This window comes from Papio anubis, chromosome X, assembly GCF_008728515.1.
Source record: "Papio anubis isolate 15944 chromosome X, Panubis1.0, whole genome shotgun sequence".
Classification (NCBI taxonomy): Eukaryota; Metazoa; Chordata; class Mammalia; order Primates; family Cercopithecidae; genus Papio; species Papio anubis.
The window spans coordinates 87,913,400-87,939,999 of NC_044996.1; the positions used below are offsets into that span (position 1 = coordinate 87,913,400).

Below are 26,600 nucleotides of genomic sequence, written 5' to 3' on the forward strand. Positions count from 1 at the left end.
TTTTTCAACTAGTTCATTATTGGTGTATAGAAATGCTACTGAATTTTGCGTGTTGATATTATATCCTGGAACTTTACTAAATTTGTTAATCAATTCTAGAGTTTATTGGTAGAATCTTTAGATTTTTCTATATATAACATAATGTCATCTGCAAACAAGAACAATTTAATTTATTCCTGTCCAATTTACATGTGTTTTATTGTTTACTCTTGCCTAATTGCTGTGGCTATGTCTTCCAATATTATGCTGAATTAGAGCAGTGAAAGTGAGTATCCTTGTTTAATTTCAGTTTTTTCAGAGGCAGTTTCAACTTTTCCCCATTCAGTATGATGTTGATTGTGGGTTGGTTATATATATGGCCTTTATTGTGTTTAGGCATAATCATTTGATATGTAATTTGTTGAGGCTTTTTTCTTTATCATAAGTAGATATTAAATTTTATCAAATGCTTTTCCATGTCTGTTGAGATGATCATATGTCTTTTTTTGTCTTTTGTTGATGTGATGTGTCATTTTTATTGATTTGCATATGTTAAACAATTCTTGCATCTCTGGGTTGAATTCCACTTTATCATGGTGTATAATCTTTTTGATGTGCTATGAATTTGGTTTGCGAGTACTTTTGATTATTTTGCATGTATCATCAAGGGTATTTGTTGTAGTTTTCTTCTGTTATTTTGTCCTTGTCTGATTTTGGTATCAGAGTAATGCTGGCCTCATAAAACAAGATTGGAATAATTATATCCCCTTCCATTTTTTTGAATTTGTTTGAGAAAAATTGGTTTTAGTTCTTCTTTAAATGTTTGGTAGAATTCAGCAGTGAAGCTATCTGGTCCTGCGCTATTCTTTTTGGGGAAACATTTTATTACTAATTCAATTGCATTGCTTACTATTGGTGTGTTCAAATGTTCTATATCTTTTTTTTTTTCCTTTTTTTATTTTCATTAACTTTTTTTTCCCATTTTTAAACTTTTATTTTAGGTTTGGGGGTACATGTGAAGGTTTGTTACATAGGTAAACGCATGTCGCGGGAGTTTGTTGCATGTATTATTTCATCACCGCTGTATTAAGTTCAGTACCCAATCTTTTCTGATCCTCTTCCTCCTTCCACTCTCCCTGCTATAGCAGACCCCAGTGTCTGTTGTTTCCTTCATTGTGTTCATAAGTTCTTATCATTTAGCTCCCACTTAAAAGTGAGAACATGCACTATTTGTTATTGTGTTCCTGTGTTAATTTCCTGAGGATAATAGCCTCCAGGTGCATCCATGTTCCTGAAAAAGACATGATCTTCTTCTTTTTATTGTATTTTATTTATTTTTTTATTATACTTTAAGTTCTAGGGTACATGTGCATAATGTGCAGGTTTGTTACATATGTATACGTGTGCCATGTTGGTGTGCTGCACCCATCAACTCCTCATTTACATCAGGTATAACTCCCAATGCCATCCCACGCCCCTCCCCCTCCCCATAATAGGCCCCGGTGTGTGATGTCCCCCTTCCCGAGTCCAAGTGATCTCATTGTTCAATTTCTACCTATGAGTGAGAACATGCAGTATTTGGTTTTCTGTTCTTACGATAGTTTGCTGAGAATGATGGTTTCCAGCTGCATCCATGTCCCTACAAAGGACACAAACTCATCCTTTTTTATGGCTGCATAGTATTCCATGGTGTATATGTGCCACATTTGCTTAATCCAGTCTGTCACTGATGGACATTTGGGTTGATTCCAAGTCTTTGCTATTGTGAATAGTGCCGCAATAAACATACGTGTGCATGTGTCTTTATAGCAGCATGATTTATAATCCTTTGGGTATATACCCAGTAATGGGATGGCTGGGTCATATGGTATTTCTAGTTCTAGATCCTTGAGGAATCGCCATACTGTCTTCCACAATGGTTGAACTAGTTTACAATCCCACCAACAGTGTAAAAGTGTTCCTATTTCTCCACATCCTCTCCAGCACCTGTTGTTTCCTGACTTTTTAATGATTGCCATTCTAACTGGTGTGAGATGGTATCTCATTGTGGTTTAGATTTGCATTTCTCTGATGGCCAGTGATGACGAGCATATTTTCATGTATCTGTTGGCTGTATGCACGTCTTCCTTTGAGAAATGTCTGTTCATATCCTTTGCCCACTTTTTGATGGGGTTTTAGTTTTTTTCTTGTAAATTTGTTTGAGTTCTTTGTAGGTTCTGGATATTAGCCCTTTGTCAGATTGAGTAGATTGCAAAAATTTTCTTCCATTCTGTAGGTTGCCTGTTCACTCTGGTGGTAGTTTCTTTTGCTGTGCAGAAGCTCTTTAGTTTAATTAGATCCCATTTGTCAATTTTGGCTTTTGTTGCCATTGCTTTTCATGTTTTAGACATGAAGTCCTTGCCCATGCCTATGTCCTGAATGGTATTACCTAGCTTTTCTTTTAGGGTTTTTATGGTATCAGGTCTAACATTTAAGTATCTAATCCATCTTGAATTAATTTTCGTATAAGGAGTAAGGAAAGGATCCAGTTTCAGCTTTCTACTTATGACTAGCCAATTTTCCCAGCACCATTTATTAAATAGGAAATTCTTTTCCCATTTCTTGTTTTTGTCAGGTTTATCAAAGATCAGATGGCTGTAGATGTGTGGTATTATTTCTGAGGACTCTGTTCTGTTCCATTGGTCTATATCTCTGTTTTGGTACCAGTACCATGCTGTTTTGGTTACTGTAGCCTTGTAGTATAGTTTGAAGTCGGGTAGCGTGATGCCTCCAGCTTTGTTCTTTTTGCTTAGGATTGTCTTGGCAATGCGGGCTCTTTTTTGGTTCCATATGAACTTTAAAGCAGTTTTTTTCCAATTCTGTGAAGAAACTCATTGGTAGCTTGATGGGAATGGCATTGAATCTATAAACGGCCTTGAGCAGTATGGCCATTTTCACGATATTGATTCTTCCTATCTATGAGCATGGATTGTTCTTCCATTTGTTTGTGTCCTTTTATATTTCACTCAGCAGTGGTTTGTAATTCTACTTGAAAAGGTCTATCACATCCCTTGTAAGTTGGATTCCTAGGTATTTTATTCTCTTTGAATCAATTGTGAATGGGAGTTCACTCATGATTTGGTTCTCTGTTTGTCTGTTATTGGTGTGTAGGAATGTGTGCGATTTTTGCACATTAATTTTGCATCCTGATACTTTGCTGAAGTTGCTGATCAGCTTAAGGAGATTTTGGGCTGAGATGATGGGGTTTTCTAAATATAAAATCATGTCATCTGCAAACAGGGACAATTTGGCTTCTTCTTTTCCTAATTGGATACCCTTTATTTCTTTCTCCTGCCTGATTGTCCTGGCCAGAACTTCCAACACTATGTTGAATAGGAGTGGTGAGAGAGGGTATCCCTGTCTTGTGCCAGGTTTCAAGTAGAATGCTTCCAGTCTTTGCCCATTCAGTATAATATTGGCTGTAGTTTTGTGATAAATAGCTCTTATTATTTTGAGATACGTTCCATCAATACTGAATTTGTTGAAAATTTTTAGCATGAAGTGCTGTTGAATTTTTTCAAAGGCCTTTTCTGCATCTATTGAGATAATCATGTGGTTTTTGTCTTTAGTTCTCTTTATTTGCTGGATTACATTGATTGATTTGCATATGTTGAAGCAGCCTTGCATTCCAGGGATGAAGCCCACTTGATCATGGTGGATAAGCTTTTTGATGTGCTGTTGGATTCAGTTTGCCAGTATTTTATTGAGGATTTTTGCATCAATGTTCATCAGGGATATTGGTCTAAAATTCTCTTTTTCTGTTGTGTGTCTGTGAGTCTTTGGTATCAGGATGATGTTGGCCTCATAAAATGAGTTAAGGAGGATTCCCTGTTTTTCTATTGATTGGAAGAGTTTCAGAAGGAATGGCACCAACTCCTCCTTGTACCTCTGGTAGAATTCGGCTGTGAATCTGTCTGGTCCTGCACTTTTTTTGGTTGGTAGGCTATTAATTATTGCCTCAATTTCAGAGCCTGGTATTGGTCTACTCACGGACTCAGCTTCTTCCTGGTTTAATCTTGGGAGAGTGTAAGTGTCCAGGAAATTATCCATTTCTTCTAGGTTTTCTAGTTTATTTGCGTAGAGGTGTTTATAATATTCTCTGATGGTAGTTTGTATTTGTGTGGGGTCGGTGGTGATATGTTCTTTATCATTTTTTATTGCATCTTTTGATTCTTCTCTCTTTTCTTCTATATTAATCTTACTAGCGGTCTATCAATTTTGTTGATCTTTTCAAAAAACCAACTCCTGGATTCATTGATTTTTTTTGGAGGGTTTTTTGTGTCTCTATCTCCTTCTGTTCTGCTCTGATCAAGTTATTTCTTGCCTTCTGCTAGCTTTTGAATGTATTTGCTCTTGCTTCTCTAGTTCTTTTAATTGTGATGTTAGGGTGTCAATTTTAGATCTTTCCAGCTTTCTCTTGTGGGCATTTAGTGCTATAAATTTCCCTCTACACACTGCTTTAAATGTGTCCCAGAGATTCTGGTATGTTGTATCTTTGTTCTCATTGGTTTCAAAGAACATCTTTATTTCTGCCTTCATTTCTTTATGTACCCAGTAGTCATTTAGGAGCAAGTTGTTCAGTTTCCGTGTAGTTGAGCGGTTTTGATTGAATTTCTTAGTCCTGAGCTCTAGTTTGATTGTACTCTGGTCTGAGAGACGGTTTGTTATAATTTGTGCTCTTTTACATTTGCTGAGGAGTGCTTTCCTTCCAACTATGTGGTCGATTTTGGAATAAGTGTGATGTGGTGCTGGGAAGAATGTATATTCTGTTGATTTGGGGTGGAGAGTTCTGTAGATGTCTATTAGGTCCGCTTGGTGCAGAGCTGAGTTCAATTCCTGGATATCCTTGTTAGCTTTCTGTCTCATTGATGTGTGAAATGTTGACAGTGGGGTGTTAAAGTCTGCTGTTATTATAGTATGGGAGTCTAAGTCTCTTTGTAAGTCTCTAAGGACTTGCCTTATGAATTTGGGTGCTCCTGTATTGGGTGCATATATATTTATGGTAGTTAGCTCTTATTGCTGAATTGATCATTTTACCATTATGTAATGGCTTTCTTTGTCTCTTCTGCTCTTTGTTGGTTTAAAGTCTGTTTTATCAGAGACTAGGATTGCAGCCCCTACTTTTTTTGTTTGTTTTCCATTTGCTTTGGGAGATCTTCCTCCATCCCTTTATTTTGAGCCTATGTATGTCTCTGTACTTGAGATGGGTCTCCTTAATACAGCAAACAGATGGGTCTTGACTCTTTATCCTATTTGCCAGTCTGTGTCTTTTAATTGGACCATTTAGTCCATTTGTGTTTAAGGTTAATATTGTTATGTGTGAACTTGATCCTGTCGTTATGATATTAGCTGGTTATTTTGCTCGTTAGTTGATGTAGTTTCTTCCTAGCCTCGATGGTCTTTACATTTTGGCATGTTTTTGCAATGGCAGGTACCAGTTGTTCCTTTCCATGTTTAGTGCTTCCTTCAGGATCTCTTGTAGAGCAGGCCTGGTGGTGACAAAATCTCTAAGCATTTGCTTGTCTGTAAAGGATTTTATTTCTCCTTCACTTATGAAACTTAGTTTGGCTGGATATGAAATTCTGGGTTGAAAATTCTTTTCTTGAAGAATGTTGAATATTGGCCCCCACTCTCTTCTGGCTTGTAGAGTTTCTGCTGAGAGATCTGCTGTTAGTCTGATGGGCTTCCCTTTGTAGGTAACCCGACCTTTCTCTCTGGCTGCCCTTAAGATTTTTTCCTTCATTTCAACTTTGGTGAATCTGACAATTATGTGTTTTGAAGTTGCTCTTCTCGAAGAGTATCTTTGTGGCATTCTCTGTATTTCCTGAATTTGAATGTTGGCCTGCCTAACTTGGTTGGGGAAGTTCTCCTGGATAATATCCTACAGAGTGTTTTCTAACTTGGTTCCGTTTTCCCCATCACTTTCAGGTACACCAGTCAGATGTAGATTTGGTCTTCTCACATAATCCCATATTTCTTGGAGGCTTTGTTCATTTATTTTCACTCTTTTTTCTCTACATTTCTCTTCTCACTTTATTTCATTCATTTGATCTTCAATCACTGATAATCTTTCTTCCAGTTGATCGAGTCAGTCACTGTAGCTTGTGCATTTGTCATGTAGTTCTCGTGTCGTGGTTTTCATCTCTATCAGTTCTTTTAAGGTCTTCTCTGCATTGATTATTCTAGTTATCCATTCATCCATTCTTTTTCAGGTTTTTTAGTTTCTTTGCACTGGTTATGTAGTTCCTCCTTTAGCTCTGAGAAGTTTGATTGACTGAAGCCTTCTTCTTTCAACTCATCAAAGTCATTCTCTGTCCAGCTTTTTTCCATTGCTGGTGATGAGCTGCATTCCTTTGGAGGGGGAGATGTGCTCTGATTTTTGAATTTCCAGCTTTTCTGCTCTGCTTTTTCCCCATCTTTGTGGTTTTATCTGCCTTTGGTCTTTGATGATGGGTGATGTACTGATGGGATTTTGTTGTGGGTGTCCTTTCTGTTTGTCAATTTTCCTTCTCACAGTCAGGACCCTCAGCTGCAGGTCTGTTGGAGTTTGCTTGATGTCCACTCCAGACCCTGTTTGCCTGAGTATCAGCAGTGAAAGCTGCAGAAGATAGAATATTGCTGAACAGCAAGTGTTGCTGTCTGATTTTTGCTCTGGAATCTTCATCTCAGGGTGTACCCAGCCATATGAGGTGTGATGTGTCGGTCTGCACCTAGTGGGGGATGTCTCTCAGTTATGCTACTCAGGGGTCAGGGACCCACTTGAGCAGGCAGTCTGTCCGTTCTCAGATCTCAACCTCCATGAAGGGAGAACCACTGCTCTCTTCAAAGCTGTGAGACAGGGACTTTTACAACTGTAGAGGTTTCTGCTGCTTTTTGTTTAGCTATGCCGTGTCCCCAGAGGTGGAGTCTACAGAGGCAGGCAGGCCTCCTTGAGCTGTGGTGGGCTCCACCCAATTCAAGTTTCCTGGCGGCTTTGTTTATCTACTTAAGCCTGCACAATGGTGGGCACCCCTCCCCCAGCCTCACTGCCGCCTTGCAGTTAGATCTCCGACTGCTGTGCTAGCAATGAGGGAGGCTCAGTGGGCATGGGACTCTCTGGGCCAGGTGTGGGACATAATCTCCTGGTGTGCCATTTGTTAAGACCCTTGGTAAAGCGCAGTGTTAGGGTGGGATTTACCCGATTTTCCAGGTGTTGTGTGTCTCAATTTCCCTTGGCTAGGAAAAGGAATTCCCTTCCCCCTTGCACTTCCCAGGTGAGGTGATGCCTCGCCCTGCTTCAGCTCTCACTGGTCAGGCTGCACCTGCAGACCAGCATCAACTGTCCCACACACCCCAGTGAGATGAACCCGGTACCTCAGTTGAAAATGCAGAAGTCACCCGTCTTCTGAGTTGCTCATGCTGGGAGCTGGAGGCTGGAGGCTGGAGCTGTTCCTATTCAGCCATCTTGGGCGCCACCCCCCAGATGTTCTATTTCTCCCTCATTCACTCTTGATAGGTTGTGTGTGCGCAGGAATTTGATAATTTTCTCTAGGTTTTCAATTTGTTGGCACATAACTGTTCATAATAGCCTCCCCTGATCATTTTTATTTGTGTGCTATAAGTTGTAATGTCTCCGTTTTCATTGCTGGTTTTATTTATTTGGGTCTTCCCTCTTTTTATTTTAGTTAGTCTATGTAATTTTTTTCAGGTTTTTCAAAAGACCAACATTTTGTTTTATTAATCTTTTGTATATTTTAGTTTCTATTTAATTTATGTCTGCTTCATTTTTATTATTCCTTTCCTTTTACTAATTTTTGGGTTTTGTTTTTTTCTTGCTTTTTTACTTCCTTGAGGTACACTGTTAGATTATTTGAATCTTTCTACTTTTATGATGTAAGCGTTTATTGCTATGAATTTCTCTCTTAATACTGTTTTTACTGTATCCCACAATTTTTTACGTGCAGTGTTTCTAGTTTCACTTAATTTAAGCAACTTAAAATCTCTTTCTCAAGTTCTTCCTTGACCCAGTGGTCATTCGGGAGTATGTTTTTTCGTTTCTACATATTTGTACAGTTTCCAAAGTTCTCCCTGTTATTGATTTCTAGTTTTATTCTATCGTGGTCAGACAAGATACTTGACATAATTTTGTTTTCTCAGAATTTGTGGAAGCTTGTTTGGGGACCTAGAATGTGGTCTATTCTGCAGAATGTTTCATGTACTGGTAAGAAAAATGTATATACTGCAACGATTGAATGAATTCTTCTGTAAATGGTGGTTAGATCATTTTGATTTATAATGCAGTTTAGATCTGATATTTCTTTTTTTTTTGATTTTTCTGTCTATATGATATCTAATGCTGAAAATGGGGTGTTGAAATTCCCAATTATTGTTGTATTGGAATCGATCTCACTTTATTTCTAATAATGTTCTATATATCTACATGCTACAGTATTGGGTCTACATATATTGTATTGCCTCTTTCTGAATTGATCCCTTTATTATTATATTTATTATTATACAGTGACCTTTGTCTCTGTCTACAGGTTTTGACCTAGCATCTATTTTATGTATATATAGCTATTGCTTCATGCTTTTGGTTTTCATTTGTATAAAATATTTTTTTTCTATCCTTTCACTTTTTAGTTTGTTTGTGTCTTTACAGGCGAAGTGAGGTTCTTGTAGGCATTATATATTTGGGAAATATTTTAAATCCATTCATCCAGTCTATATATTTTAAATGAGAAATTTAATCCACTTACATTCATAGTTACTATTGATAGGTGAGAACTTACCCTTGTCATTTTGTTGTTTCTGGTTTTTTGTATAGACTTTATTTCTTACTTTTTAAATTTTTTAATTTTTTAACTTTTATTTTAGGCTCGGGGGTAAATGTGAAGGTTTTCTACATATGCAAATTCGTGTTATAAGGGTTTGTTGTACAGATTATTTCATCACACAGGTATTAAGCCTAGTACCCAATAGTTATCTTTTCTACTTTTCTCCCACCCTCTTCTTTTTATTGTGTATCTTTGAGGCTTGGTGGTTTTCTGCAGTGACTGGGTTTGATTCCTTTCTCATTTGTGCATCTTCTCTACAAGTAAATTTTATAATTTTTGATGTTTTTATGATGGTAGTTATCATCCTTTTGCTTTCAGATGTAAGACTCCCTTCAGCATTCTTTACAAAGGCAAGCTAGTGGTGATGAAATCCCTCAGATAAGAAAATGAACCATCCAGTTTTTAAAAATAAGACATTACAAATATAATTGAAATCTCATTTATCTCCCTGATTGCATTATTCCTACATCTCACAGGTAATGATTATATCTTACATTTGAGGTTTATTATTTCCATGCCTGTTTTTATATTTTTATTACATGTGTAAATATTTACAAAACGGCAGTATTTTTCATAAAGTTAAATTTCTTTACAAATGGCTCCATATACACATATATTTCTGCAATTTGTTTATTTACTCCACTTTTAATTTTTATTTCTGTTAATATATGTAGTTATTTATTCATCTCCATTGAAATATAGTATTCTGTATTACTTACTATACCATAGTTTATCCATTTTTCTGCTAATGACCGTTTAGACAGTTTTTAGTTTTTCACTATTACAAACAATGCTACAGCGAACAATCTTGCCCATGTCATGTATGCGCATGTTTAACACTTTATCTGGGGTATATATCTCGAAGTGTAATTTCTGGGTTATAGAATTTGCGCATATACAACTTTACTAGATATTTCCAAATTGCCTCTTAAGTCTTCATTCCCACCAATAGTGTATAAGACATTCCATTTATCTGTCTCTGACAAATTATTGTACAGTCACACAGTTCTTAAAAACTTTCGTGTCTCAGAGGGCTTTCAGGCTGGTAAAAAAGAATACATCTACATGCTAGGGATGGATCTGGGGGGGAAAAAAGCCCCTGTATTTAGAATCCTTCCAGATATCTCCATATAGCTATTCATTTCAACTGAGGCAAGTCTCAAGACTGTGAAACAGCGTTGGGCTTCCCCAGAATGTGATCCAGCCTAGCACACCACCCCCAGGGAAGCAGCACCGAAGCAGATCCACTGGTTAACCAGCACTGCTCTTTCTTGGAACAGGAAGCAGGCAGGCACACAACTTCCAGGAAAGCATATCCCAAGTAGGCACATCAGCTACACAAAATTCTATCACCTGAGCCATCAAAGCACATGAAGACATTGCTGATATTGACTATAGCTGGATAAACTGCAGGGAGACTACCCTCCTGCACCCACCTAGACGAAAACGAATGTACCCTATCCAACAGCACCCTAGACACACCTGCAGGAGAAAGTCTTTTTGTATGAATACCTTACAAAATTAGAAGAGGTGACCAATCCACCAGATGGACAGATATTAATGAAAGAATACAAAGTACATGAAAGAGCAGAGAAATATAACACTACCAATAAACACAATAATTCTCTAGTAACTGACCTCAGAGAAGTAGGAATTTATAATAGCCTGAAAAGAATTCAGAATAATAATCTTAGACTGGGCACAGTGACTCATTCCTGTAATTCCAGTGCTTTGGGAGGCTGAGGTGGGCAGATCACTTGAGGCCAGGAGTTCAAGACCAGGCTGGCCAACATGGTGAAATCCCATCTCTACTAAAAATATAAAACTTAGCTGGGTGTAGTGGCTCACACCTGTAATCCCAGCTACTTGGCTGGTTGAGGCACAAGAATTGCTTGAACCCAGGAAGTAGAGGTTGTAGTGAGCCATGATCACACCCCTGTACTCCAGCCTGGGTGAAAAAGTGAGACTCTGTCTCAAAAGAAAAAAAAAATGAGAAAACTCAGCAAGATGCAAGACAATACAGTTAGACAATTCAATAAAATTAGGAAAATAATTTACTATCTGAATAAGAAATTCAACAAAGGGATAGATACTATAAAAAGAACTGAACAGAAATCTTGGAGCTGAATAATTCAATGAATGAGGGATTTAACAACAGACTAGATCCACCAGAAAAAAAAGAATTTCTAAACTGGAAGACTAGGTCTTCTTAAAATAACCTTGTCAGAAAAAAATAAGAATTAAAAATAATGGAGAAGCCTCCAAGACTTATGAAACATTATTCAGCAACCAAATTTTCACCTTATGGAAGTTTCCAAAGGAGAAGAAATAGGAAAATGGATATAATAATATAATTGTAGAAAAGACCCAAATTTTGGGAAGATACGAAATTCAGATCCTGAAAGTCACTAAACTGTGTAAACTCAAAAAAGTCCTTTCTGAGGTACATTATAGTCAAAATGTGATAAAATATTTTACCCATAGAAGCAGTGTAAAGAATAATGTACCCAACACCTGTCTATTCACCTGTGTGCTCTCCTGCCCACAAGGAGATTGAGCACTGTGGGCTGAGTAAGCAAGCCATGCCTTCAAGAGTCCCTTGGAGGGATCAAGGGAACTATCTTGTCTCATTTGTACTAATTTATATTCCCTCCAACAGTGTACAAATATACCATTTTCTCAACATCTTCACCTACACTTGTTATCTTTTGCCTTTTTAATTATAGCCATTTTTAGTAGGTTTGAGGCAATATCTCATTGTGGTTTTAATTTACATCTTTCTAATGATCAGTGATGTAGAACATTTTAAAATCTATCTATTAGCCGTTTTTATGTCTTCTTTTGAGAGGTATCCATTCAGTTACCCTGCCTGCCTCTCCCATTAGACTGGTAAGCTCCAGAATGGCAGAGAACTTGCCTGATTTTGTTTAGTATTATATTTCCAGTTCCTAGCATAATACCTGACTCATACTGCTGGTGCAATAAATATTTACTGGATGAATCAGCAAACAGTCTGCTTCAATCTCTCCAGTTTACCAATGAAATAATGTTTCAAGCCCACACACGATAATATCACTCCTCAATTCAGAAATCTTCCTTGTGGTTCCACTATACCTTAGAATAAAGTCTATTCAATATTTCTTAGAATACTCACATTGAGGGATCCCAGCCTACTCCTCACTTCAACTGTTTCTTTTTTTTTGAGTCTCCATTTCTTTATTATTATTATTATTATTATTATTATTATTATACTTTAAGTTCTAGGGTACATGTGCACAACGTGCAGGTTTATTACATATGTATACTTGTGCCATATTGGTGTGCTGCACCCATCAACTCGTCAGCTTTCTTGCTCTGCTTTCCACCGCAAGTCAGTCACACCATAATTATTGCCATTCTCCAAATGTGCCATCCTCTTTAATTTCTCTTTACTTTTATGGATGATATTTTCCATCATGTGGTATGATTTTTCTTTTTTCTTCAACCAACAAGTGCTTATTAACCCTTCACAGGGTATGCTAGTTGTCATCTTCTCTGTGAAGATTTTTCCCACCTCCATCTTAGTAAGCAAAAAGCGCTTTTCACTTACTTTTTTACAACAGTTACTACATTGTTTGTTAATTACCTGTTTTTCTCTTGTCTCTTTTGCCTTCCCCAGACCGTACTCTTTGAGGGCAGATATTAATATTACTGTTTTATGCACCTGACCTGGTACAGAACATAATAAAGTAACTGCATGTTTCCTTGCATAATTCTCCAAGAAAATGCTAGTGCATCTTTTGCCAAGCCTTGATCGTCCGCCAAGGCTGGCATGACTGGAGAATCAAATGTCATGAGTTCAGAGAAAGGAAATCTCAGCATTGGCATGAGTAAGTCAAAACAGTTTAAAAACAAGATGAAAACAACAAACAAAAGTACTTTGTTTAGCAACTGAGACTTGAAGCTTGAGATATAAGGGAAGGGGCAGTAAAGGAACGGTTAGAGAATGTAATGAATTTGATTTTAGACATTTTGAACTTACTGACAGCTTTAAATAGAAATAGAGGTGTCCTGAAGGCAGTTGGAAATATGATACTGAAGTGCAGATGAGAGGTTACAGCTAAATATATAGTTAGTCACTAATTTACAAAGTTATCATATTTCAAAACTTCACTTGCAAGTTTTGGTGTAATAACTCAAAGTGTAGTTTTTCATAGAGGCAATACTATAAGTGGTGATTATGTCTATTAGCCCACAATGTATATTTAATCTTGTTATGTAACTGAAATAACATATATTTGCAATAAATAGTATAAAATATTATTGTAATTTTAATTATTAAAATAGAAAAGCAATAAAATTGAATAAGAAAAATTCCCTGTTTTGAATACCAGTACTTGAGGTAATAACAAATTTAAACACAGTAATTTGCAGAATTTGATAGAATTTCATGGAGATTCTGAATGGGATCTGTAGACACTTTCAAAGGCTTTAGAGCTTTATTTTTTATGTTTTAGGAAGAAGGTCTTACTCTGTCATCTAGGATGGAGTGAAGTGGTGTGATCATAGCTCACTGCAGTCTCAAACTCTTGGGTTCAAGTAGCCCACATACCTACAACTGCTTAGTGACTGGAACTACAGGTGCATGCCACCTGTCTGTCAATTTTATGATAGAGTGTTTTTTAAATTGCTTATTTCTGTTAAAAACATCAGGATTTTGTATCACTAGTACTACCCTTCCCTTGCTTTCTGGTCTTCATTGGGGTTATTAGGGGCTCACAGATAGAAAGAAAAAGGAAAGGATCAAAATCAATAAAAGGATTGAGAGTATTCCCAAAGATCACTGAGCAGTGGCTGATAAAAAGGAGAGACCAAATGTTTCAAGAAGGCGCTCATCAAAAAATTGTCTGAGGAATTATCTTGAGCTGTCAGCCATAAAAGACAAAGTTTAACATGTTCATACATTCATTAAACAAGCAAACAATATTCTCCTAAAAGGAAATCAATGTAGAAAGATTGTCAGCGATGTTACTTGGTTGTTTCAAAGTATCATCATCCCAAAATGACTTGGTTGCTATTCAAAGTGAGTATGGAGTGGTAAAGTAACATGTAGTTATCCAGTTGGAGATTGGAGGGGAAAGCAGTATAGAAACAGCTGTGGATATGCAAGACATGTTTTTTAAAGCTAGGTGTTTGCAACTAGAGAAATAATTACAAAAATGGGCAAAAGATCTGAATAGAAACTTTTCAAAGGAAGACATACAAAGGGCATACAAGTATATGAAAAGCTGCTGAACATTATTAATCATCAGAGAAATGCATATCAAAACTACAATTAGATGCCATCTTACCCCCGTTAAAATTACTTTTATCCGAAAGTCAGGCAATAACAAATGCTGGTGAGAATGTGAAGAAAAGGGAACACTCATACACTGTTGGTGAAAATTAGATTAGTATAACCACTGGAGAGAACAGTTTGGAGGTTTCTCAAAAAACTAAAAAGAGAGCTAACACACAAGCCAGCAATTCCACTTCTAGATATATAGTCAAAAGAAAGGAAATCAGTAAATGGAAGAGATATCTAAACTCCTATGTTTATTGCAGCATTGTTTACAATAGTCAAGATTTGGAGGCAACCTAAATGTCCATGAAGAGATGAATGGATAAAGAAAATGTGGTACATATAAACAATGGAGTACTATTCAGTCATAAAAAAGAATGAGATTCTGTCATTAGCAGCAGCATGGATGGGATTGAATGTTATTATTTTAAGTGAAATAAGCCAGACACAGAAAGACAAACTTTGCATGTTCTTGCTTATTGGTGGAAGTGAAAAGTTAAAATAATTGGAATAGTAACAGCTCTGGTCTGTAGCTCCCAGTGAGACCAATGCAGAAGGTGGGTAATTTCTGCATTTCCAACCGAGGTACCCAGTTCATCTCATTGGAACCGGCTAGGTAGTGGGCGTGACCCATGGAGAGTGAGCAGAAGCAAGTTGGGGTGACACTTTACCTGAGAAGTGCATGGAGTGGGGGGACCTCCCTCCCCCAGTCAAGGGAAGAGATGAGAGACTGTGCTACCCACCAGGAGTACTACACTTTTCCCATGGAGTTTTGCAGTCTTCAGATCAGGCCTGTACCACCAGGCCCTGGGTCTTAAGCATGAAACTGGGTCACTATTCAGGCAGGCACTAAGCTGCAGGAATTTTTACATACTCCAGTGGCACCTGGAACTCTAGGGAGACAGGATAACCATTCACTCCAGTGGAAATGGGGCTGAAGCTGGGGAGCCAAGCAGTCTCACTCAGCAAGTCCCACTTACACGGAACCCAGCAAGCTAAGAATCACTGGCTTGAAATCCCCATTGCCAGCACAGTAGTCTGGAGTTTGCCTGGGATGACCAAGTTCTGAGAGGAGGGAAGGGTGACTGCCATTACTGTGGCTTTAGTAGGTGCTTGTGTCCTGACAGTGCTAAGGAGACTTGGAGGTTTGGGCTGGGCAGAATTCTCCACATTACAGCAAAGCAGCTGTGCCCAGACTCCTTTAGATCCCTCCTCACCAGGCAGGGCATCCCGCAGGAAGTCCACCAGCTCCAGTCAAGGGCTTATAAACATAATTCTCACCTCCCTAGTATAGAGCACCTGGGGGGAGGCTTGGCCATAGTCCCGGGTTCAGCAGACTTAATTTTTCCTTCCTGCTGGCTCTGAAGAAATCAGCTGATCCCAATGAGGGGGACTCCCCCAACATAGTGATATGGGAGGTGGGCAGGGAAGTCGTGGGAAGGGAAGGGTCTGGTCCCTGGCTAGGGTTTCACCCCCAGGCCTGTGCCCACAGATCTAGGTGAGGACAAGCATTTCTGTTTTTATACCCAAATGTTGCATTTTCCAAGAACACCCTGGCATACCACATCCCCATCCTGTGCCTATAAAAACCCTGAGACCCTAGTGGGCATGCACACAAGCAGCTAGATGTTGAAAAGAACACATCACTGGGAGAAAACACAAGCAGGTGGATGTCGAGAGAATGTTAGGAGGAGCATGCCAGTGGAAGAGCACACCGACAGACACTGGCAGGCCAGCAGGCATCGACCAGCAGAACTATGCGGAGTTTGTCTGGGGTGGTTGGAAAGGAGCCCAGCTGCTAAGTAGCCCATCTCCAGGGGAAAACTACCTTCCCACTCTATCCCCTTCTGGCTCCCCAGTCTGCTGAGAGCTACTTCCACTCAATAAAATCTTGCACTCATTCTCCAAGCCCACATGTGATCTGACTCTTCTGGTACACTAAGACAAGAAACCCCAGGATACAGAAAACCCTCTGTCCTTGTGATAAGGCAGAGGGTCTAATTGAGCTGACTAACACAAGCTACCTACAGACGGCTAAACTAAAAGAGCACACAATAACACACACTCACTGGGACCTCAGGAGCTGTAAACATTCACCCCTAGACACTGCTGTCAGGTCAGAGTCCCACAACTTGCCCATCTGCCTGCTCCCCTTAGGGGTTTGAGCACTGGGGCAACAAAGAAGCGAGCCACACACCCATTGCATGCCCTGTGAGGAGGATAAGGAAACTTTTCCCATTTCAACAATACACCAGCCCTGCTAAGGGACAGACTGTCTCCTTAAGAGGGTCCCTGACCCAGTGCCTCCTGTCTGGGTGAGACCTCCCAACAGGGGTCAGTAGACACCTCAGACAGGAGAGCTCTGGCTGGCATCAGGTTGGTGCCCCTGTGGAAAAAAACTTCTGGAGGAAGGAGCAGGAAGCAATCTCTGCTGTTCTGCAACCTTCACTGGTGATACAAGGCAAACAGGGTCTAGAGTGAACCCCAGTAAATTGCAGCAGACCTACAGAAGAGGGGCCTGACTTTTAGAAAACAAACAAACGAACAAAAAACCAAACATGAATAAAAAGTAACAACAACATCAACAAAAAAGATCCCACAAAAACCCATCCAAAGGTCATCAGCCTGAAAGATCAGAGGTGGATGAGGAAAAATCAATGAAGATGAGGAACAATCAATGAAGATGAGGAAAACAATAAAGATGAGGAAAAACCAGTGCAAAAATGCTGCAAATTCCCAAAGCCAGAATGCCTCTTCTCTTCCAAATGATTGCAACACTTAACCAGCAAGGGCACAGAATGGGGCTGACACTGAGATGGATGAACTGATAGAAGTGGGCTTTAGAAAGTGGGTAATAATGAATTTGGTTGAGCCAAAGGATTAAGTTCTTACCCAATGCAGAGAAGCTAAGAACCGTGATAAAAGATTACAGGAGCTGTTAACTAGAAAAACCAGTCCAGAGAGAAACATAAACGACCTGATGTAGCTGAATAACACAACACAAAAACTTAATGATGCAAAAACAAGCATTAATAGTCAAATAGACCAAGCAGGAGAGAGAATAACAAAGCATAAAGACTATCTTGCTGAAATAAGGCAGGCAGACAAGATTAGAGAAGAAAGAATGAAAAGGAACAAACAAAACCTCCGATAATTATGGGACTATGTAAAAAGACTGAACCTACAACTAATTGGAGTACCTGAAAGAGATTGGGAGGTTGGAGAAAAGTTGGAAAACACACTTAATGATATAATCCAGGAGAACTTCCCCAACCTAGCAAGACAGGCCAATATTCAAATTCAGGAAATCCAAAAAACCCTAATAAGATACTTCATGAACAGATCTACCTCAAGACACATTATCATCGATTCTCTAAGGTAAAAATGAGGGGAAAAAATGTTAAGGGCAGAAAGAGAGAAAGGCCAGGTCACCTACAAAGGGAAGCCCATCAGATTAACAGCTAACCTCTTAGCCCAAACCCTGCATCCCAGAAGAGATTAGGGGGGCGGGGGACTAATATTCAAAATGCATAAAGAAAAGAAATTCCAACCCAGAGTTTATTTGGCCAAACTAAGCTTCATAAGCGAAGGAGAAATAAAAGCTTTTTCAGACAAGCAAATGCTAAGGGATTTTGTCACCACCAGGCCTTCCTCAAGGAAGCACTAAACATGGACAGGAAAAACCATTACCAGCCACTACAAAAACATACTGAAATACACAGACCAATGACACTATGAAGCAACAACATTAATAAGTCTGCAAAACTAACCAGTGAACATAATGATGAGAGGTTCAAACTCAAACATAACAAGATTAACCTTAAATGTAAATGGGCTAAATGCCCCAATTAAAAGACACAAAATGGCAAGCTGGATACAAAGACAAGACCCATTGGTGTGCTGCATTCAAGAGACACATCTCATGTGCAAAGACACACATAGACTCAGAGTAAAGGGATGGAGGAAAATTTACCAAGCAAATGGAAAGCAGACAAAAGCAGATGTTGCAATACTAGTTTCTGACAAAATAGACTTTAAACCAACAAAGGTCAAAAAAGACAAAGAAGGGCATTACATAATGTTAAAGGGTTCAATTCAACAAAATAAACCAACTACATTAAATATATGTGCACCTAATACAAGAGCACCCAGATTCATAAAACAAGTTCTTAGAGACCTACACAGAGACTTAGACCCCTACACAATTATAGTGGGAGACTTTAATACCCCACTGTCAGTATTAGACACATCATGAAGGCAGAAAATTAACAAAGATATTCAGGATTTGAACTCAGCTCTAGACAAAGCGAACCTGATAGATATCTACAGAACTCTCCACCCCAAAACAACAGAATATACATCTTTTTGGCACCACATGACACTTACTCTAAAATTGATCACATAATTGGAAGTAAAACACTCCTCAGCAAATACAAAAATCCTGAAATCATAACAAACAATCTCTCAGACCACAGCACAATCAAATGAGAACTCAATATTAAAAAACCCACTCAAAACCACACAACTACATGGAAATCGAACAACATACTCCTGAATGACTCCTGGGTAAATAATGAAATTAAGGCAGAAATCAAGAAGTTATTTGAAAACAATGAGAAAAAAAGAGACAATGTACCAGAATCTCTGGGACACACCTAAAGTAGTATTAAGAGGGAAATTTATAGCACTAAATGCCCACATTGAAAAGCTAGAAAGATCTCAAATCTACACCCTAACATCACAAGTAAAAGAACTAGAGAACCAAGAGCATACAAACTCCAGAGCTAGCAAAAGACAGGAAATAACTAAGCTTAGAGTGGAACTGAAGCAGACAGAGACACGAAAAAACCCTTCAAAAAAATCTACAAATCCAGGAACTGTTTATTTGAAAAAGTCAACAAAATAGACCACTAATAAGATTAATAAAGAAGAAAACAAAGAAGTTTCAAATAAACACAATCAGAAATGATAAAGGGGATACCACCACTGTACCCAAAGGAATACAAACAGCCATCAGAGAATACTATAAACACCTCTATGCAAATAAACTAGAAAACTTAGAAGAAATGGATAAATTCCTGGACACCTACACCCTCCAAAATCTGAACCAGAAAGAAGTTGAATCCCTGAATAGACCAATAGCAAGTTCTGAAATTGAGGAAGCAATAAATAGTCTACCAAAAAGAAAACAAAAACAAAAACAAAAAAACACGTCCAGATGGATTTTCAGCTGAATTTTACCAGAGATACAAAGAGGAGCTTGTACCATTTCTTCTGAAACTATTACAAACAATTGAAAAGAAGGGACTCCTCCCTAACTCATTTTATGAGGCCAACATCATCCTGATACAAAAAATTGGCAGAGATACAACAACAATAACAACACAACACTTCAGGCCAATATTCATGATGAACATTGGTGCAAATATCCTCAATAAAATACTGGCAAACCGAATCCAGCAGCACATAAAAAATCTTATGCACCATGATCAAGTTAGCTTCATCCACGGGATGCAAGGCCGGTTCAACATACAAAAATCAATAAACACAATTCATCACAAAAATAGAATTAAAGGGAAAAACCACATGAATATCTCCATAGATGCAGAAAAGGCCTTGAATTTGATAAAATTCAACATCTCTTCATGTTTAAAACTCTCAATAAACTATGTATTGATGGAACATACCTCAAAATAATAAGAGTTATTTATGACAAATCCACAGCCAATATCATACTGAATTTCAAAAGCTGGAGGCATTCTCCTGGAAAACTGGTACAAGACGAGGATGCCCTCCCTCATCCCTCTTATTTAACATAGTGATAGAAGTTCTGGCCAGGACAATCAGGCAAGAGAAAGAAATAAAGGGTATTCAAATAGGAAGAGAGGAAGTCAAATTGTCTTTGTTTGTAGATGGCATAATCCTATATCTAAAAGACCCCATTGTCTCAACCCAAAAGTTTCTTAAGCTGTTGAGCAAGTTTAGCAAAGTCTCAGGATACAAAATCTATGTGCAGAAATCACAAGCATTCCTATACACCAACAATAGATGAGCAGAGACCCAAATCATAGATGAGTTCCCATTCACAATTGCCACAAAGAAAGTAAAATACCTAGAAATACAGCTAACAAGGGAAGTGAAGGACCTCTTCAAGGAGGACTACAAACAACTGCTCAAGGAAATCAGAGAGGACACAAGCAGATGGAAAACCATTCCATGCTCATGTATAGGAAGAATCAATATCATAAACATGGCCATAGTGCCCAAAGTAATTTATGGATTCAGTGGTATTCCAATTGACTTACCACTGACATTCTTCATAGAATTAGAAAAAAAAAACCCGATTTTAAAATTCATATAAAACCAAAAAAGAGGTCACTTAGCCAAGACAATCCTAAGCAAAAACAACAAAGCTGGAGGCATCACATTACCCTACTTCAAACTATACTACAAGGCCACAATAAACAAAACAGCATGGTACTTGTACAGAAACAGGCACATAGACCAATGGAAGAGAATAGAGAACTCAGAAGTAAAACAGCACATCTACAATCATCCCATCTTCGACAAACCCCCAAAAAACAAGCAATGGGGAAAGGATTCCCTATTTAATAAATGGTGCTGGGAGAACTGGCTAGCCATAGGCAGAAAATTGAAACAGGATTCCTTTCTTACAACTTACACAAAAATTAACTCAAGCTGGATTAAAGACTTAAATGTAAAACCCAAAACCATAAAATCCCTAGAAGAAAATCTAGGCTGTGTCATTCAGGATATAGGCATGTGCAAAGACTTTATGATGAAATTGTTGAAAGCAATTGCAACAAAATCAAAAATTGATGAATTGGATCTAATTAAACTAAAGAGTTTCTGCACAGCAAACAAAACTATTACCAGAGAGAGCAGACAATCTATAGAATGGGGAGAAACTGTTGCAATCTATCTATCTGACAAAGGTCTATTATCCAGAATTTACAAGGAATTTTACCAAATTTACCATTAAAAATAATACAATCCCATTAAAAAGGGGGCAAAGGACTTGAACAGACACTTCTGAAAAAAACTGAGACGTTCATGAGGCCAACAAACCCGTGAAGAATAGCTCAACATCACTGATTATTAGAGAAATGCAAATAAAAAACACAACGAGATACCATGCCAGTCAGAATGTCAACTATTAAAAAGTCAAGAAACAACAGATGCTAGCAAGGTTGAAAAGAAATAACAACACTTTTACACTGTTGGTGGGAATGTGAATTAGTTCATCCATTGTGGAAGGTAGTAGGGTGATTCCTCAAAGATTAAGAACCAGAAATACCATTTGAGCCAGCAATCCCATTCCTGAGTATATACCCAAAAGAATATAAATCATTCTATTATAAAGATACATGCATGCATATGTTCACTGAAGCATTATTCACAATAGAAAAGACATGGAATCAGCCCAAATGCCCATCAATGATAGGTTGGATAAAGAAAATGTGGTACATATATACCATGGAATACTATGCAGCCATAAAAGGGCACTAGATCATGTCCTTTGCAGAAACATGGATGAAACTGGAAGCCATTATCGTCAGCAAACTAATGCAGAAACAGAAAACCACCCACTGCCACCCAGGGAACAGCTGGTGAGGACTGCCATTCTGAGGACCCTCCTGATAAGCTTGGGCCCTCTCTTGCTTAACAAGCCTTAAGGGTAAAAGCTGTTAAACTGGAGAAGGAAGTCCAAGATTTAACGGTGAGATACCAGAGAGCTGTAGCTGATTGTGAAAACATAAGGAGGTGAACCCAGAGATGTGTGGAAGATGCCAAAATATTTGGAATCCAGAGTTTCTGTAAGGACTTGGTGGAGGTGGCTGACATTTTGGAGAAGACTACAGAGTGCATTTCTGAAGAGTCAGAGCCTGGGGACCAGAAGCTCACTCTGGAGAAGGTCATCCAATGGTTGTCACTTTTAGAAGCAAAGCTGAAAAGTGTGTTTGCCAAGCATGGCCTGGAGAAACTGACATCCATTGGTGACAAATATGATTCCCACGAGCATGAATCCTCTGTCATGTGCCAGCTGGTGTTGTGGTGCAGTCTGGCACCATGGCATTAATAAGACAAGATGGTTACAAACTTCATGGCTGCACCATTAGGCTTGCCCAGGTAGAAGTGGCAGTGGAGTCTCAGAGAAGACTGTGAAGAGGCCATCAGGCACTCAATGTTCTCCCAGAGCGCAGTCACCTGTGTTTCATTTATTTAGTAAAGTAGGTTTGTATTGTACATGAGGTACTTCATGTGATATGTTTTGGATTTAGTCATACTGGTTTTATGTCTAAGATATTCTATTGATTTAATGTGACCTGTTTGGTCTCATCAGAAGTCTTACCATTGGGCCTTTGAACAGTGTGACAAGTCTTCCGATGGCCTTTATGAAAACATGGTAAGTAGAATTGGTACTCTGATGAATTTGAATCCAAAATTCTTTTAACTATGTGTTTTCAACTACATGTTCCTTCCTAGTGGTCCCCATAACAGGAATTGTATAGTATCTTGTATTTTGTGGAAAAAGGAGATGGTAGGGATTGGTTCAACATTTAGGTACTTAGAGGATAAAGCGTCTTTGTATTCTTGTAAATTTATTCCTGTATAAATTTAAATCATTTGAATTTATTTTATTCACATAGATTTTCATGACTTTACCTTTTGTTTTCTTTCCTTTTAGTCATCTTTTGTCCTTTTAATCCCAACTACATAGGATTTATGCTCACATCATTATCTCATACTCACCCTTTCTCATCCCCATTTGCAGGGGCTAAAGGTCTAGGTGAGACTTGGAATGCAAGAAACATCAGGAAATTTGAGATACCCAGGACCCTTTGAAACAAGAATGACCAAAAAGCCTTGGGCTGTCTTTGCTCTGAGTTATCTTCAAATTATTTTCAGCTTCCCTGTCATATAATCATTTCTGGCAAATTGAGGCAACACTAACAGCTAAAGACCAAGACGGGTCTATTCAGATAATTTACCTACAACTTCTCATTTCACCAGCCCTTACTCCTCTTCCCCTTTGTCAATTTAGCCTTATAATCCTTTATTAGATGATGGGAGGTGATGATCAGGACAAAAGTGTTAGGTTTGCGTGACTTCTCATTTCGTTTATTAATAGTTTTACTGAAATTTTTTAGTTTCCTCTTGATTTATTTATGTTATTTTTGTGACAAGAACCTAAATGTAAGTATTCTCTCCTCTTAGCAATTTTTTTCTGTGTTGCCCAGGCTGACATCCAACTCCTGGGATCAAGCAATCCTGCCTCAGCCTACCAACTAGCTGGGACTACAGGCACTCAACACTGTGCCTGAGAATTTCTTTTTTTAGTTGGTACTCACAAATCACTACCTCTGTTATACTGACAAGCTTTATTTCCTATTTTTTGTATCTGTTAGGTCACATTTGTGTAAACATCTAGCTCACCTGTTATATATTAATCTCCAAGAGTTAATGAGCTTATGTAGTTTTTTTTTTTTTTCAGTCTTATAGCTGGTGTTCTGTAAAAGATTTGTCCAATAAGTGACTTAATGAATGAATGATATATCAGTTAAACTTAAGGAAGGCAGTCAATTATGGATATTTTAATGTTGGAATAGCCTTAATTATCAAATCTCACCTTTTCCGCTTCGGAAGTATGAAAATGTAGTCATTTTAGGACTGGACCAAAGGAAAAGAATCTCTAAACTATTGACTAAATTTCAGTGAGAATATAAAGAACAACTAGATATTAACATCCAACATTTAAGATTAATCGGCATGCAAATAAGTTTCCAGCAGACAATCAGATGTTGTTGGATGTCCAGATTGTATAGGTTTAGGTTTAAGTTACTACTCATAAAATAAATCCATTTCTACTAGAACTCGATGACCTCAGTCAGTGGAGTGGTAAAAAGTTATCCTTTTACACATTATAGATAATTCTAAGACAGCACACAAATGTATCAACAAAGCCATCTCCTTGTGGGCCCTACCATCTTCATCAGATTTAGACACCTAAAAAACAAGTAAATAGGCACTTTTAAAATGCAATCAAAAGACTGGTGGTAAGCTTTTAAAACCAGAACATCTTTTGGCATTTCACTAAGTGTATATTGTAAATTTAATGAACAATCAAGGTTCACAGTAGGAAGCTGCCTTTTTTTGCCTTCACTTCTATGAGATTGACAGATGGTGACAATAAGAAAATGAACTGATTATAATTATTCTCTGTGTGTCTTTTTCAAATGATTTTTATTGCTAGCTATCATTATCAGTTAGAATTAACATTAATTAGAATTAACAATAATTTTAGGTATGGAATGCTACGATTACCTAGAGATGTCTCTATCTACCAGGCTCAAGTGATCCTCCCACCTCAGCCTACCAAGTAGCCAGGACTACAAGTAAGTGCACTACCATGCCCGGCTAGTTTTGTTTTGTTTTGTTTTGGTTTGGTTTGGTTTGGTTTTTTTTGGTTGTATTTTTACAGGTGGGGTGTCACTATATTGCCCAGGCTAGAAGAATTTTCTAGTACTCTATTACATCTCCCGTTTTGCCAAGTAAATTGAGAATAACTTTAGATTATTTTATTATTCAGTAGTTTTACAGACTTAAAAGTGTAAATTTAGAATTAGAAGATGAAGCTATATTTCTTGTCTTCTGCTAGCTTTTGAATGTGTTTGCTCTTGCTTCTCTAGTTCTTTTAATTGTGATGTTAGAGTGTCAATTTTAGATCTTTTCACCTTTAAGATCAGAGCAGAACTGAAGGAGTAGAGACACAAAAAACCCTCCAAAAAATCAATGAATCCAGGAGTTGGTTTTTTGAAAAAGTCAACAAAATTAATAGACTATATGGAACTAATAAAAGAGAAGAGAAGAATCAAATAGATGCAATATAAAAATGCAAAGGGGATATCTCATAGGCCCCACCTATGTCTATATTCATGGGAATACTATAAACACCTCTGTAGATAGGCTTAAGATCTGGAAGGGAAGTGGGATGATTTCCTGGACACTTGCACTCCTCTTCCAAGAGGGCTAAAACCAGGAAGAGATTTGAATCCCTAAGATAGACAATAGTAGGCTCTGAAATTGAGGCAATAATTAATAGCCTGCCAACTAATTGAATGAGATGGATTCACAGCTGAATTCTGCAGAGGTACAAGGGAGAGCTGGTACCATTCAGCCACAGAATAATTCAATCAATAGAAAAGAGGAATCCTCCTTGCTTCCATTTTATGAGGCCAACATCCGTCCATGCAAAGCCACCAGCAGACACAACAAAAAAAGAAATTTTAGACCAATATCCTGATGAACATCGTGCAAAATCCTCAATAAATGCAAGGCAAGCTGGATCCTTCAGCACATCAAAAAGCTATATCCACCATGATCAGTAGGCTATCCTCGGATGCAAGGCTGCTTCAACAATATGTCACAAATCAATAAATGTAATCAGCATATAATGAGACCAAGGAACCAAAAACCAAGTTATCTCGTAGATGCAGAAGAAAGAATGACATTGGAATTCAACAGCCCTTCATGCTAAAGAGCTCTCTCAAAATTACCATTGTACAGTGGAAGTATCTAATAAAAGGCTATTTCTTGCTGAAGCCCATTGTATCATGCTGGATGGGCCAAGGCTGGAAGAAATTCGCTGAAGCTGGTACAAGACAGGGATGCCCTCTCCGCCACTCCTAATTCAACATGAGTGTGGCTGAGGGGCAATCAGGCAAGAGAGAGAGAAATCAAAGAGGGAATTATTCCAGTTGGAAAGAAGTCAAATTGTGTCCCTGTTTGCAGGAATTGGCAGTTGTATATTTAGAAACCCATTGTCTCAGCCTAGATCTCCATAAGCATTAAGAAACTTCAGCAAAGTCTCGGACACAAAATTAATGTGCAAAAATCACAAGCATTCTTATACACCAGTAACAGACAAACAGAGAACCATCATATGATGAACTTCTATTCACAATTATAACTAAAAATAAAGTACCTATAAAATCAACTTACAAAGGATGTAAGGACCTCTTCTTAGGAGAGTTACAAACCACTTGCTCCGAAGGTGAAATAAAGAGGACACCAAAACCAGTGGAAGGAACATACCATGCTCATGGATAGGAAGAGTCCAATACTCGTGAAGTGGCACTGCCTGGTGAATTTATAATTCAAATGCCATCCCATCCAAGCTACCGAGTTTCTTCACCAGAATTGGAAAAACTCTTTAAAGTTCATATGGAACCAAAAGAGCCCAGCATCTCCAAGACAATCCCAGCGTCAAAGTAAAGCTGGAGGCATCCACGCTTGCTGACTTCAAGGCTACAAAACCCCAATAGCAAAACAGCATGGTACTGGTACCAAAACAGAGATATAGACAGGACAGAACAGAGTCCTCAGAAATATGCCACACATCTACAGCCATCAAGTGCTTTGCA

The 26,600-nt window shown here is 38.2% G+C and overlaps 1 pseudogene; it reads left to right on the forward strand.

Annotated features, from left to right (window-relative positions):
• Positions 1 to 13,838: 13,838 nt before the first annotated feature.
• On the forward strand, positions 13,839 to 22,730 carry LOC101010846 (annotated as a pseudogene).
• The last annotated feature ends 3,870 nt before the right edge of the window (positions 22,731 to 26,600 follow it).